General features: G+C 36.6%; 1 long non-coding RNA gene across 1 annotated transcript; it reads right to left on the reverse strand.

The window, feature by feature from the left end:
- Positions 1–549: 549 nt before the first annotated feature.
- Positions 550–10,889, reverse strand: LOC117676733 (uncharacterized). Its single transcript, XR_015728343.1, has 3 exons — positions 10,555–10,889; positions 6,767–6,881; positions 550–3,131 (listed from the first exon to the last, which is right to left on the reverse strand). It is a non-coding gene; the product is annotated as an uncharacterized LOC117676733 (long non-coding RNA).
- Positions 10,890–12,034: the final 1,145 nt, after the last annotated feature.

Below are 12,034 nucleotides of genomic sequence, written 5' to 3' on the forward strand. Positions count from 1 at the left end.
GTGAAGATAAATATATTCACCATTGGAATGTAAATATTGCATTAAATGAACCTACACCCAGGGAGCGGACAATAGCGCTGTGCATGTGTCAGAAACAATTGCAAAGAAGCACTTCAGACGTTGTGCAAATGCAGCACTCTCTGCTCAGCATTAAAACCGGTTGTCCTTTCTCAGGGTCCTGCATGGACCTATAAAACGGTGTGATGACTTCAAGACAGTTACCTGTTAGGAGCTGATTTGCTCAAAAAGCCACAATTTTGATCAGTGTGTGTGTTGTTGCTTTTTTAAGTCTGGTTGATTGAATGAATCATAGAGAGGTGCCGTGCTCCTATGAGAGCTGAATCATTTCTGAAGCTTATATAGCTTAATAAGGCAACTTGTGGCCTGGACAACAGATTACCCCCCTTGACTACACTTTATTAACACTTTATTTTGATATAGAAGTAATAATTAGACACTAACATAGTGCAAAGTAAGATGCCTGGCATACTGAGGAAGAATAATTTTGGACCCCATATATACCCAATAAACCTTCTTAGAAGATAAAAATGATGATAACCACAGATCAGGGTTTTATTTGGAGATGTGTCTTCAACCCCCAATAATCCAAGGTGGTAAACAACACCTTAGGAATCTACGATGAATGACAGAAATTAATCTCAATAATTTAGTTGTTGAATAAATGTTTTGAGACTGATTGTGCAGGATCTGCTTCTGGAAGGTCCTCCCATGTAAGCGAACCATTTTGTGAGAGTGCTTTCAACATAGCCGTGAAATTCCAAATGCGCTCAAGGTAACCCAAAAGATCATCTATCAAAACGCAATTATCCTTTGATTAATGCCATTCTTGGGATTTTTGAGACATACACTAGGTAGGGCTTCATCTTTAAGGATCAAAGACAATATCTTGTTTCACAGCACGTAGTTTTACAAAGAACTTTTACTTGTTGCTGTAATAAATGCATTTTTCCTCCCAGCTCAATTTGCAACAGAATACCTCGGACCGTAAGGGAGAGAAACTACAAGTGAACAAAAGAAGGAGTTCCGTAAAGGAAGGTTGGGGAATCAAAATGTAGCTTCTAATTCTCTGAGACATTTGAATAATATTTCCCATGATCTGCCAGCCCAGCTCAACAGAGGTATTATTTCATCCCCCCTCTGCACAGCATGCCAGCCATACTGTCAGTGGGGCTAAGTAACTGGGAATCCGTGATGGATCTTTATAGGAAGTTCTGTTCTATCAGTGTGTGCAAGCATATTCCTCCCTATGTATGTAGTAAATATTTTAAATGTATGGTTCCTGGTTTACTCAATGTGGTGCAAGCATGCGCTGGTGTTATGGGACCCAGGTAATTTCCCAGTCTGTACAATACTTAATTGAAATTATAAAAACACCAGCCTCGTTCTTTTTTTCTTTCTTTCTTGGTAACTAATAATTGCACTGGATATTATAATTTAAGCACCAATTTCTGGAGTATTTAAATATTAATAAAGCAGTTGAAGAAGAGACAGAATAGGGCATATATATGTGCTTTAAAAAAGCTTTCCTTCAATTTCACTTTTTTTTTTTAAAAAAAAGATCTCCTTCCTTAATTTTATTTCCTTTGGGATGGTTTGGGTCCTGAACTCATTGTGAGATCTTCAAACACATAATAAGAATTAATCACCATTAGTTCGCTATTTTAACAGCTGCTTGCTACCTCCATAGCCCAGTGCAGCTGCAAACTTCTCTCCCTTTGCTGACATCATAATCCCATTACGGCTGCAAACTTACATACATAAAATGCAGATTTAAGCTTTTCTCCTTCCCTCCCTCCTTCTCTCTGTTTCAAAAACAACTTCTACTTCTTAATTACTTGAACCGCTATCAGAGACATAAAATCCGTTCTCACTTGGCAGCTCGTCTTCTTGTGGGTTGAACTTCGAAGCGTGCTCCTTGGCTGCTGGCTTTATTACTAGACCCAAATGTAAGTCCATAACTGGCTACCTGGGATTCAGATGCCCAACTTACAGGCTGAGTTTTCCAGACGTGGCAGCTGGGTCTGTTGATTCCTTCCTCCACCTTCTCCCTGTACCCTTTGCTGGGAAATATTTTATGAGCCTACCAACTGCCATGATCTATGCATAAATCTATGGTTATCTGTTTTATAGTGAGGGAGTCAAGATACCTCCTTGAGCCCAGAGGGGCGAAACATTTGGCTGTGAAATGCTGATTGTTCCCCAGCCCATGTTCAGAAAAGATTGGAAGGGAAGTGGAGGGGGGAGGTATTCAGATTTGGCTAATGAGGGAGGCAGGGCCACCCTAAGACATTCTGTAGCTGAAGGAAAAGGATAAGTCACCTCTCTGGGTATAGGCAGTGATTGATAGGGTGTCATTTTCCAGTCTACGGTGACTCTACAAGACAGTCAAATTCCTGTGAACCTCTTGATGCTAGTGTGAAATCCACTTTTGTTTCAAACATTTAACATGTGAAACTTATTGTATCGCCCCCTTAGAAAAACTCCTATTGAGTATATTCTGAATGCAGGTAATCCTCAACCTACAACCACAACTGAGCCCAAAATTTATGTCGTTAAGCGAGAGGTTTGTTAAGGGAGGTTTGCCCCATTTTACAACTTTTCTTGGCACATGTGTTAAGTAAATCACTGCAGTTGTTGAATTAGTAACAGGGTTGTTAAGCGAATCTGGTTTCCCTGTTGACTTTTGCTTATCAGAAAGTCGCAAAAAGGGGAATCGCATGACTCCAGGACGCTGCAACCATCATAAATGTGAGTTAGTTGTCAAGCATCTAACATTTTGATCCGATGACCATGGAGATACTACAAGGGTCGCGAAGTGTGAAAAATGGTCATAAGTCACTTTTTTAAAGTGCCATTGTAACTTCGGATGGTCACTAAATGAACTGTTTTAAGTCGTGAACTATCTGTACGTGTTCTCTGGTGTTGTCACTGCTTCCAGCACACTCTTGAGGAATGCAGAATATATCATGAAACACACCATTCTTTGTTCCACAGCAGGGGACATCCCGGGAGAAAGAGACAGTGGCTGCTTCTGCTGTCCACCTTCTTTTAGGACGGTACCTCCTGAGACAGAGCCAACTCTGTAGGGAAGCAGAATTCTGTGTGGGGTCCTAAAGAGCACCAGAAGAAAATCATCAGGAACCCTTGAATAGGTACATATTTGAAAGAGAGGAGGAATTTGTAGGAGCACCAAATCTTAATCAAAGCAAAGCAGAGGAGAACTTATAGTTGGGTCAGGTTTTCTTATTTTGTTGGTTGTTTATTTGTTTTTTTACTTGCATATATAATATGTATATGATACCTAACTGAATTTATTGTGGCAGTTATAAATTTGCTACAGCCACTAGTGCTATTAGTAAATTATTCTGGGTGCAAGTATTATTTGTACATATAGCAAGAAAACTTCAGTTGAATCCATCCGTCCAGATTTATCTGGTTCGCGTGAACTATTAGCACCTGCGGTGGGAGTCTCTGCCCACCTGCCGGGACATCATTACGTCCCATTTTTGACCCTCTGTGCATGTGCAGAAGAGATGCATGCGCTCACACTCCCGAACAGGTAGCGAAGGTAGGTGCATTTCACCAGTGATTGAATCCGATCCTACATTAACATGCTTTGATCTGCTATCAGCTGTGTGCCTGAGTCTTAAAGCCTTAGCTTTGAACTCTATACATCTCAAATAGGCTGCGTTTGTCTGTTTGGTATTATACTGTTTTCTTCAAAACATAGCTTTTCTTTTAATTATTTCTCTGTTAAAAATAGGAGGTTTTGTTCTCCTTGCTTTCTCTTAGCTATTTTGGGATCTAGACTATAAGGTCATTTGTTCCACACTTTCAATAGCTGTATCTTGATTCTTTTAACTCCTAAGCACTTAGATTTGAGATAGATAATTACGTTGCTTAATAGTAAATTGCACTGCAACATGCCCAGAGGGATCTGAAATAAAAGGTATTTAAAAATCTACCATGTTAGAAAAGCAAGATAATTTCAACTAATGAGATTATCAGGGATAATCAGTTTACAAAAGCCCATTATGAGCAGATTCATTGATGTCTTAAAACAGAAAAGAAGAATCCTATTTATTTTTTTAAACAAATTGCTTTTTCAAATGGAAATAGGCTGTTTCCCATTACCTTTTATTTGATGATTTTTGTAGCCCCATCTGCTGTCCAGTTTTGGAAATATCTGTTTTAGGATACATCTATATCTAGATATACATCTTGCTGATAATGTGCAGGAAATAAAATCTTTTATACAAATAATACCTTGCATCAGTTTCTAGTGTTAAAGAAACTTGTAACACCAAAGTATTCTGGTATTCGAATATATCTCAATTTTCCTTGTAATGTGGAAATCTATGGTGGTAATTATTTCTAATGGTTACTTTACAGAAAAATAGTTGCACTGATAATTGAAACATCTATGATAAGAATGTAAGTTTTTCTCACTTTTACTTCGTCTGGACTGGGCAGATTGTAATTTTCCCCTTCATGACTCCAATTTATTTTATGTTTGTACAGATATTAAAGCTATGTGGGAAGATTATTGTGTAGGAGAAGTCACACTGCTTGCAAGAAAAGGTACAAGTCGATGGCATTTTTTAATTTTGCATTTATGTAAGTTTATAACTAGAACCCATACTAATTAGTGTAACAGTGGTGTGTGTGTGTGTGTGTGTGTGTGTGTGTGTGTGTGTGCAGAAGGGAGGGAGAGAGAGAGAGGGAGGGAGATTTCAATTTTTTAAAAAATTTGATTTATATGCCGCCCTTCTCCGGAGACTCAGGGTGGCTTACAATGTGCTAAGCAATAGCCTTCATCCTTTTGTATATTTATACAAAGTCAGCTTATTGCCCCCACAACTGGGTCCTCAATTTACCTACCTTAGAAAGGATGGAAGGCTGAGTCAACCTTGAGCCTGGCGAGATTCGAACCTGCAGTAATTGCAGGCAGCTGGTCTTAATAACAGGGTGCTTTAGACCACTGTACTATCAAGGCTCATTTGATTTGGGTCAGGACTCAGGTATTATTATGCCAATGATATACATTGTCATGCCAGGCCACAGATGCTGTGGAAGTCTTTAGGAACTGAAAGGGGAGAAACAAATCAGACTAAATGTAGGCTGTACACCGCCCTGAGTCCTTCGGGAGAAGGGCGGTATAGAAATAAAATTATTATTATTATTATTATTATTAAACCTCAATAAGATGGAGATGACAGTCATCCAGAAACATCTTGGCTCTCTGGAAACATTGATACTAGTGGTTATTCTAGATGGGGTCAAATTTCTCTCAAAGGAGCAGATTGTGTGTTCTTCTGGCCTCAGTATTCTTCTGTATTTGAAGATTATGGCCATTGGTCATTCCACAGCTTCAACTGGTATGCTACATATGGCCCAGAAAGACTTGATACTCATAGCTAACATTGTGATTATCATCCCAACTGCACTCTACATAGTTCAAAAGTGCAATAGCCAGATTTCTAGCGGAGAACCCACAAATAGGATAGAGTAACTCTATTACTGAGAATAGTAGATTCTTATTCACTCTGGTAGCCGCCACTAGGTTTCTGAATCCAATTCAAACTTTGTTTGTTTATTGAATTTATATAACCACCCATCTCACTTGCAAGTTCTGAGTTAGAAAGACCTGTGAGACTTCCTTACTAAATATGATTCTGCTTATTTTGTTTTGACATATACAGAAGGTCTGTTTAAGGTTCCATCCTGAAGGAAGACAGGTGTGAACCAGAAGTCAGGTCCCCATGTAATAAATACATTGACCCCTGGAGCTGTTCCGGTTCTCTTTGGTTTTGACATTTCAAAAAGCACTGACAAGTGCTTTGTTTCACTGGGCCTTTGGCCCCCATGATAAATTGCGAATAACCATGTAGCTTTATGTTTTTTAAAGATGTGGCATAGTTTTTATAGCATGTTGCTCTGTCTGCTTCAGGTGGAACAATGAGTCCTACAAATTCAGAGGCCCAGATTCAGCTTACATTAATTTAGCTTCAAATTATAATGAGAACCATTGCAAAACAGTAGCCCCATATTTCCCAGATAAATATTATACTGAATGTTACTGACAGGCCAAGCAGAATAAAATCCATTCACCATTTAATTTCCAATATAGGCCATGTACTGTAGTTGTTTCTGCCTCAAAATGGCTGAAGACAGGAGGAGTCCAGATGATTAGATCCATCTGCAGCTACTGTAATTCCTTTAATAACTACAGTTTTGCCCCTATGTTGTCTCCAAAATTCATGTTCAGCCTAATTTAAAATACCTTGCAATAAGATTACCTGTAATTCAACCTTAATTCAAGTTTGGTCTTCCGATACGGCTATGCTTTAAGTATTTTATTGTTGTTTTTATGCTTTAATGATTGTGTTTTCTCTGAGATCCATTGATGGAGTGGAAGGTCATAAATATCTTACGAAATATTAAATACATATGCAGCCTCTCTCATGTAAAGAGAGAGATTGTTATTTCTACAGAAAAATGAGTACAATGTTAGAACAACGCAAAATTCAGATAACTGAAAAAAAAATAACAAGCAAATTTGAGGTAAGAGAGAGAGAATGAAATTTAACCTTGAAGCTGCTCTTTATTGCAAATGGAAGGAAACAAATTGAAAATGAAGCATGTGATTCTGAGTTTGCTTTCTTTAGACACTAACGGTAAGAGAAACAGTTATTTTGTGTTGTTAAACTTCTGTCTCTTTCTTCTAACATTTCAGAAAACATACCTGCAATTCCAAGGCAGTTTTAGTCAGAGCTATATTTTCAGACCATTTTGGAGAACTTCTATTGGAAGACATAATAGGTCAGAGAAAAGCTGTTCCCACACGTTTTGGAACTCTCCTAAGCATGAGGAAACATAATTGGTGATTTAAAGGAGCCAAGTTACTTTTCCCAGCTATAAATCCTATTACATCTATTCTGTACAGTAAGACAATATGAACACAATATGATAGTTTTGCATTCTTCATTTCTATGCATTCTTTAAGAAAACTACAATATTAGTATTCTTGGCATACAGAAAGCAAACAGGAAAGAAGGTGGAATTATGGTCCAGCAAAAGTGACGAAGCCTCTCAGATATCATTGACAGAACTCAGTCAGTTTAGATAACTCTGTTAACCACAATATCCCACAACCTTATTGACTTATTCAGATCCTTGTTATTTATGTAGGAGCTGTTATACAATGGCATTGCTTTATTTATTTTAGCCCTGAGCGAAAGCGTTGCACAAATATCTACCGCATACCTATCAGCTAGGTTCACAAATGAAATCTTGTTATAGTTCCTGAACATTTTCCTATCTCTTCATGATGATTTCAGAGATGGCTGTTCTGACCTTCTGTAACCTAAAATGATTTCAGACATCTCTAAATAATACACATGTTCTGTCTTCTTTTGATTGAATGATGAATAGCACTTAAGAGTGATTGATTGGCTAGTGTTAACATGGCCAACGTGTTTAGAATGGGTCACATTCCCCCTCCCCCCTATCTCCACTCTGAATCCTATGAATTTGTCCCAGGTTTCTTCATTTCTTTGTCTCTGGCCACTGCAGCATGTTAACTTCATCCAATTGGCAAGCAAGCAGTCCCTCTGGCACTGGTACAAATGCCATTTTGTGGATTGTCCATTAAGGGGGGAAGTACAAGGGAAATGTAGCTGATCCTTCCAAAACAATAAGCACATTCTCAGTATGAAGTGTGCTGTTTTGCTTATTCTAGGGTGTGAGCCTGCAATCGTATTTTGCATTAAATGAGGATTTCAAATGGCATTTAAGCAATGATATAAATGACAGCCACTCTAAACTTTAATTATATATGTAGTTTAACATTGCTGAAGTATGTAATGCTACAGCCAACCATTTCAAGTAGAATTACATATGCCAACTTTCTTGTTTTTTTTAAAAAAATCAGAAGGTTTTCTCCCACTAAGCACAAGTAATTTTTACTTTTTATAAATCTCATTCTTAATCTGAATACGAACTGTACTCTCCAATTCTAAATAAAATTAGTTGGAAAGAAAGTCCCCTTGACAATATAATAAATAGGTTTACAATCAGAATATGAGAATATCTGCTTTATTATATGAAGAAACCATTGTGTTAAATATCTTGAAAGAAGCTTTTTCTTTATAAATTTGAAAACAATTTATTTAACATGACTTAAGTTCTCTAGCTCTGACCTAGTGTTACCCTCCATAACTAAAAGACAAATATATACAGCGTCTTTTTTAGAGAGCCCAAAAATAGAAAACGTTTCTACATTACAGGTTTTGGTTCCAATTCATGGAGGCAAACAAGAATGGTAATGGATAGTAATCAAAGCGAGCAGATTTATTATGGCTGTCCATCATATTATATGTGTTAGAAGTGATAAAGTTATTTAAATTACAAAGAGGACATTGCAAATATTCTAGAATCCTTATAAAATGTATAGAGCAAAATGAGTTTTGCTACTTAACAGCTTTTCAAAGTCTTAACAAGTATAGAAGGGAATATCTGTAGCTCAGGGTTGAACTGTATAGTTCATAGTGCTCTCTGGGCTTGATTGTGTGCTCAGAAATGTTTTAGTACCTGACTAGATAACATCATCAGTGTAAGAGAATGTAGGGTGTGTTCCCTGTTTATATACAGTAGTTTCCCCTGCCAGTGGTGGCAGTGTGGTTTTCTCCTTCATAGTTCTTTGATTAAGATATTATTAAGATGTATTTGAGATGTTTTTTAGATGTTTACCTCAGACAAATACAAACAGAATGCAGAAGACCAGGAAAATAAATGGTCATGGAACAACTAAGCTCAGAAGCACTAAGGATTCCACAGTCTTAATAATTATATTAAATAACACTGAGAATATACCCTTGAAACTTAGGGTTAAACAGATATTATTTTTACCTTTTTAGTTTATTGATCCAAGCACCCATGCCTGCCTGAGAGCAGGTTCATAAAAAGTTTTGTTTGGTTTAGAAAATGTAAATTAAAATTGGGAAACTGAACTTCTAGGTATCAAACATGAAAGCTAATGCCTCATTTTCATGACTTGGTAATTAGATAGGAAGAAATGAAAATACAATGACACTAATTATTCTTAAGGAAATAATATTAGAATAAACAATAATATAAATCTAAAGCATTTATCAAAAGCTTGATTATTAGTGCATGTTATTAACGAAACTACCATAAATTTTCCAAAAGAAAAACTAGTCGTTTCTGAACCAAACCATATGCCACTAGGTTTTTTGAGATATACTTTGCATTGTAAAAAAGTTATTTTAAAGTTGGAGAATTATACCTCTATATTAATCCATGATCTTTATATACAGCTTATCTATGAATATTTCAGTCATAACACTAAATTTCTGCTGGTTTTGTACAGGTAACTTGGCACTTTTGGGAATTCCCAGGTGCAGTATAAGTTCAGTGGAACCTTACAAATGGCACAGCTTATATTTCGAGGCATCAGTTATATCGGTTCCTTGATTCATGAACACATAAATAGACATATCAACTACTCCTCAAGGGAATATTGCCATATTCGTTGTGATTGGAAAAACATTATCAAAGGTCTTAAATTAGGTGACTGTCTATCAAAGTTATGCATTTCAGTTGAAAGCAAAGGGAGGAATCAGAAATAATGACTTCAGTTGCAAAAGATATTACAAATTATGAACGCAGAAAAAAGAAGGGGGCGGGTGCAAATTTTGTAGATCTGACTATAACATTTCTCCCGTTATACACTTGTTGTTCTACAAACTGCCCCAGACCATCACTAGCAGGAAGAAAAACAGAATAGCTGTTTTCGATAGCAAATGCTTGGAAGATGCAGGTTTTTATCACCCTTTATTAGAGCTCTGATTTTTTTTTTTTAAAGAAATCCAAAATCAGTGCAATGTTTTCCTTTCCTCACTCTCCTTTTCAAAAGGAATTTGGGGTTCCTTGCGTTACCTTTAGATTTAAAGTAAAATATATATTTGGGTTTATCAATAGAATAGCTATCTTCAATTATAAAAGAAGTGTGTATTTTATTTGGCTCTTTTTATTATTTAGTGATCAAAATGCACACAGGAAAACCCAACACAGATATGCATTTTCTCTGCATTTGAAACTCGCAGCCATTTAGTAGCTGATTAAGAAGGATGCAGAAATTTAAGATGCCCTCACCCCTCCTCACTATGCAGAAAGAGATTCTGTCACATGTACCAATGTTTGATCAGCAAGAGTGCCTCTCGAAAGACATACATTTGAGGAAACATTTAGCAAGCAGCATAGTACATTAGTGTCACAAACACTTTATGGTACGGAACAGGCTAGCCACAGAAGTTATCCAGATGAACAGGGTGAAAACATATAGTAGCAACAGTGCTTGTGTATAAAGGTGTCATGTCTTGGGAAGAGAAAAAAAGATACGTGAAGCAAAAGAACAAAGATGCAGTTGGAATGCAGTCAAGCTCCACACTTAATACTAATAACAAGACAAAAAGAATATTATAGGAATCTTACACATCCATTTATACATACCTTTCGGGAAGATTCTCCATGAATTTTAGGAAATTCCTTTCAATCTAAGAACGGGTCAGCTTTGCAGATTCCTGCAGCAGTAATAACAGAGGCATTACAGAACTGAAGTGTGTATGGATGTGTGGGAGTGTGTAGTGATTGTACTGAACTACAATCTCTCTGCATGTTTATTATTATGTTTTTTAAAGAGCTTCATTTGGGACTGCAGTTACTTAGAGACTGGAGACATTCTTAAGTAAATACTGCTGACATTTAGATAGTTAAGGGATCCTATTCAAGCGACAAACAATGGCTTGTTGTTATTTGCATAAAAATTCACAGCAGCAGCATCACTCTGAAAGAAAGTTAGGAGGAGGTTGATTACAATTGTCCTTTTGTTTTAAGATATGCGCTCATCATTATTCTTACTTTATTACTTCACTCTTCATTTTTTAAAAATATGTATTCCATTAACCTCTGCTTTTACAGCTGGTTTTAGAGTAACCTTTAGAAATTAAAAAATAATAGCAACAACCTCATAACAGAGGCAGCTAATATGAAATCAACATGGGAGAGATTTTCAACACAGGATATTTATTTTTTTAAAAATAGAAGCAGGCACCCTGGAAACTTCTTAGAAATAGATAAAGTTGCCAAACGAGTTTTCAATACTCTTGAAAACTTCTATTAACAGATGCTTAGCTTTCAAAAAGGTAATATAAAATCACGCCTGCAATCATCATAACCCACCCACCCCAAAATGGGCAGAGGGGAATCTCAATCCTCAAATAAATTCTTGTTTAGTTCTCTTCATGTAATATTGTTCCCTGGTGTTAATTACATTTAAATAGGAGAGTCCTAGTTTGGCATCATTCATTTGCCTTGAAAAGTACTTCCCAGTTTATCATACCTGTCAACCCCTGTGCATCACAGGCTAATACTTTATTAAGAAAAAAACCATCGGGGAGCTACTGATCCCATTTAAGTACATTGGGCAGAATGTACAACTAATTAAAAAGCATATTTTACATTATTAATTTTTGAGTTTCACTTAATGAATGTGAAATGACAAGGCTACTATTTTTATATTCAAGCACTCTGGGCTTCTTAGTTGAGGGAATTAAATTCTACCGATTTTTACAAAGATGTTGCTCCAGAGAATTGTTGTCAAAGAAGCTCCACTTTTTTTCTTTTTCTTTTTTTTTTAGCTATGTCTTTTTATTTTTAAGGACAGCCAAGAAGAGTTCACTGGATGTTGTTGTTGGATCGCTGTTGCTTTCAGCCAGAACGATAAAAGTACTTTAGATGAGATATAAAATATGGTTTTTAAATTATATTATGATTTGCAAACACTAAAATATAATTGCAGCGCAGTTGAGAGAGCACAAAAACATCTAGTCTTTATTGTATAAGACAATGTGATAAAATATTTTACAGCCAAAAGCTCATTTTGCATCTGGAAAATTGTATAAACTGATATCTGGGGAGGGGGAAGGGGGAA

This window comes from Pantherophis guttatus, chromosome 6, assembly GCF_059756535.1.
Source record: "Pantherophis guttatus breed Tessera chromosome 6, ASM5975653v1, whole genome shotgun sequence".
Classification (NCBI taxonomy): domain Eukaryota; kingdom Metazoa; phylum Chordata; class Lepidosauria; order Squamata; family Colubridae; genus Pantherophis; species Pantherophis guttatus.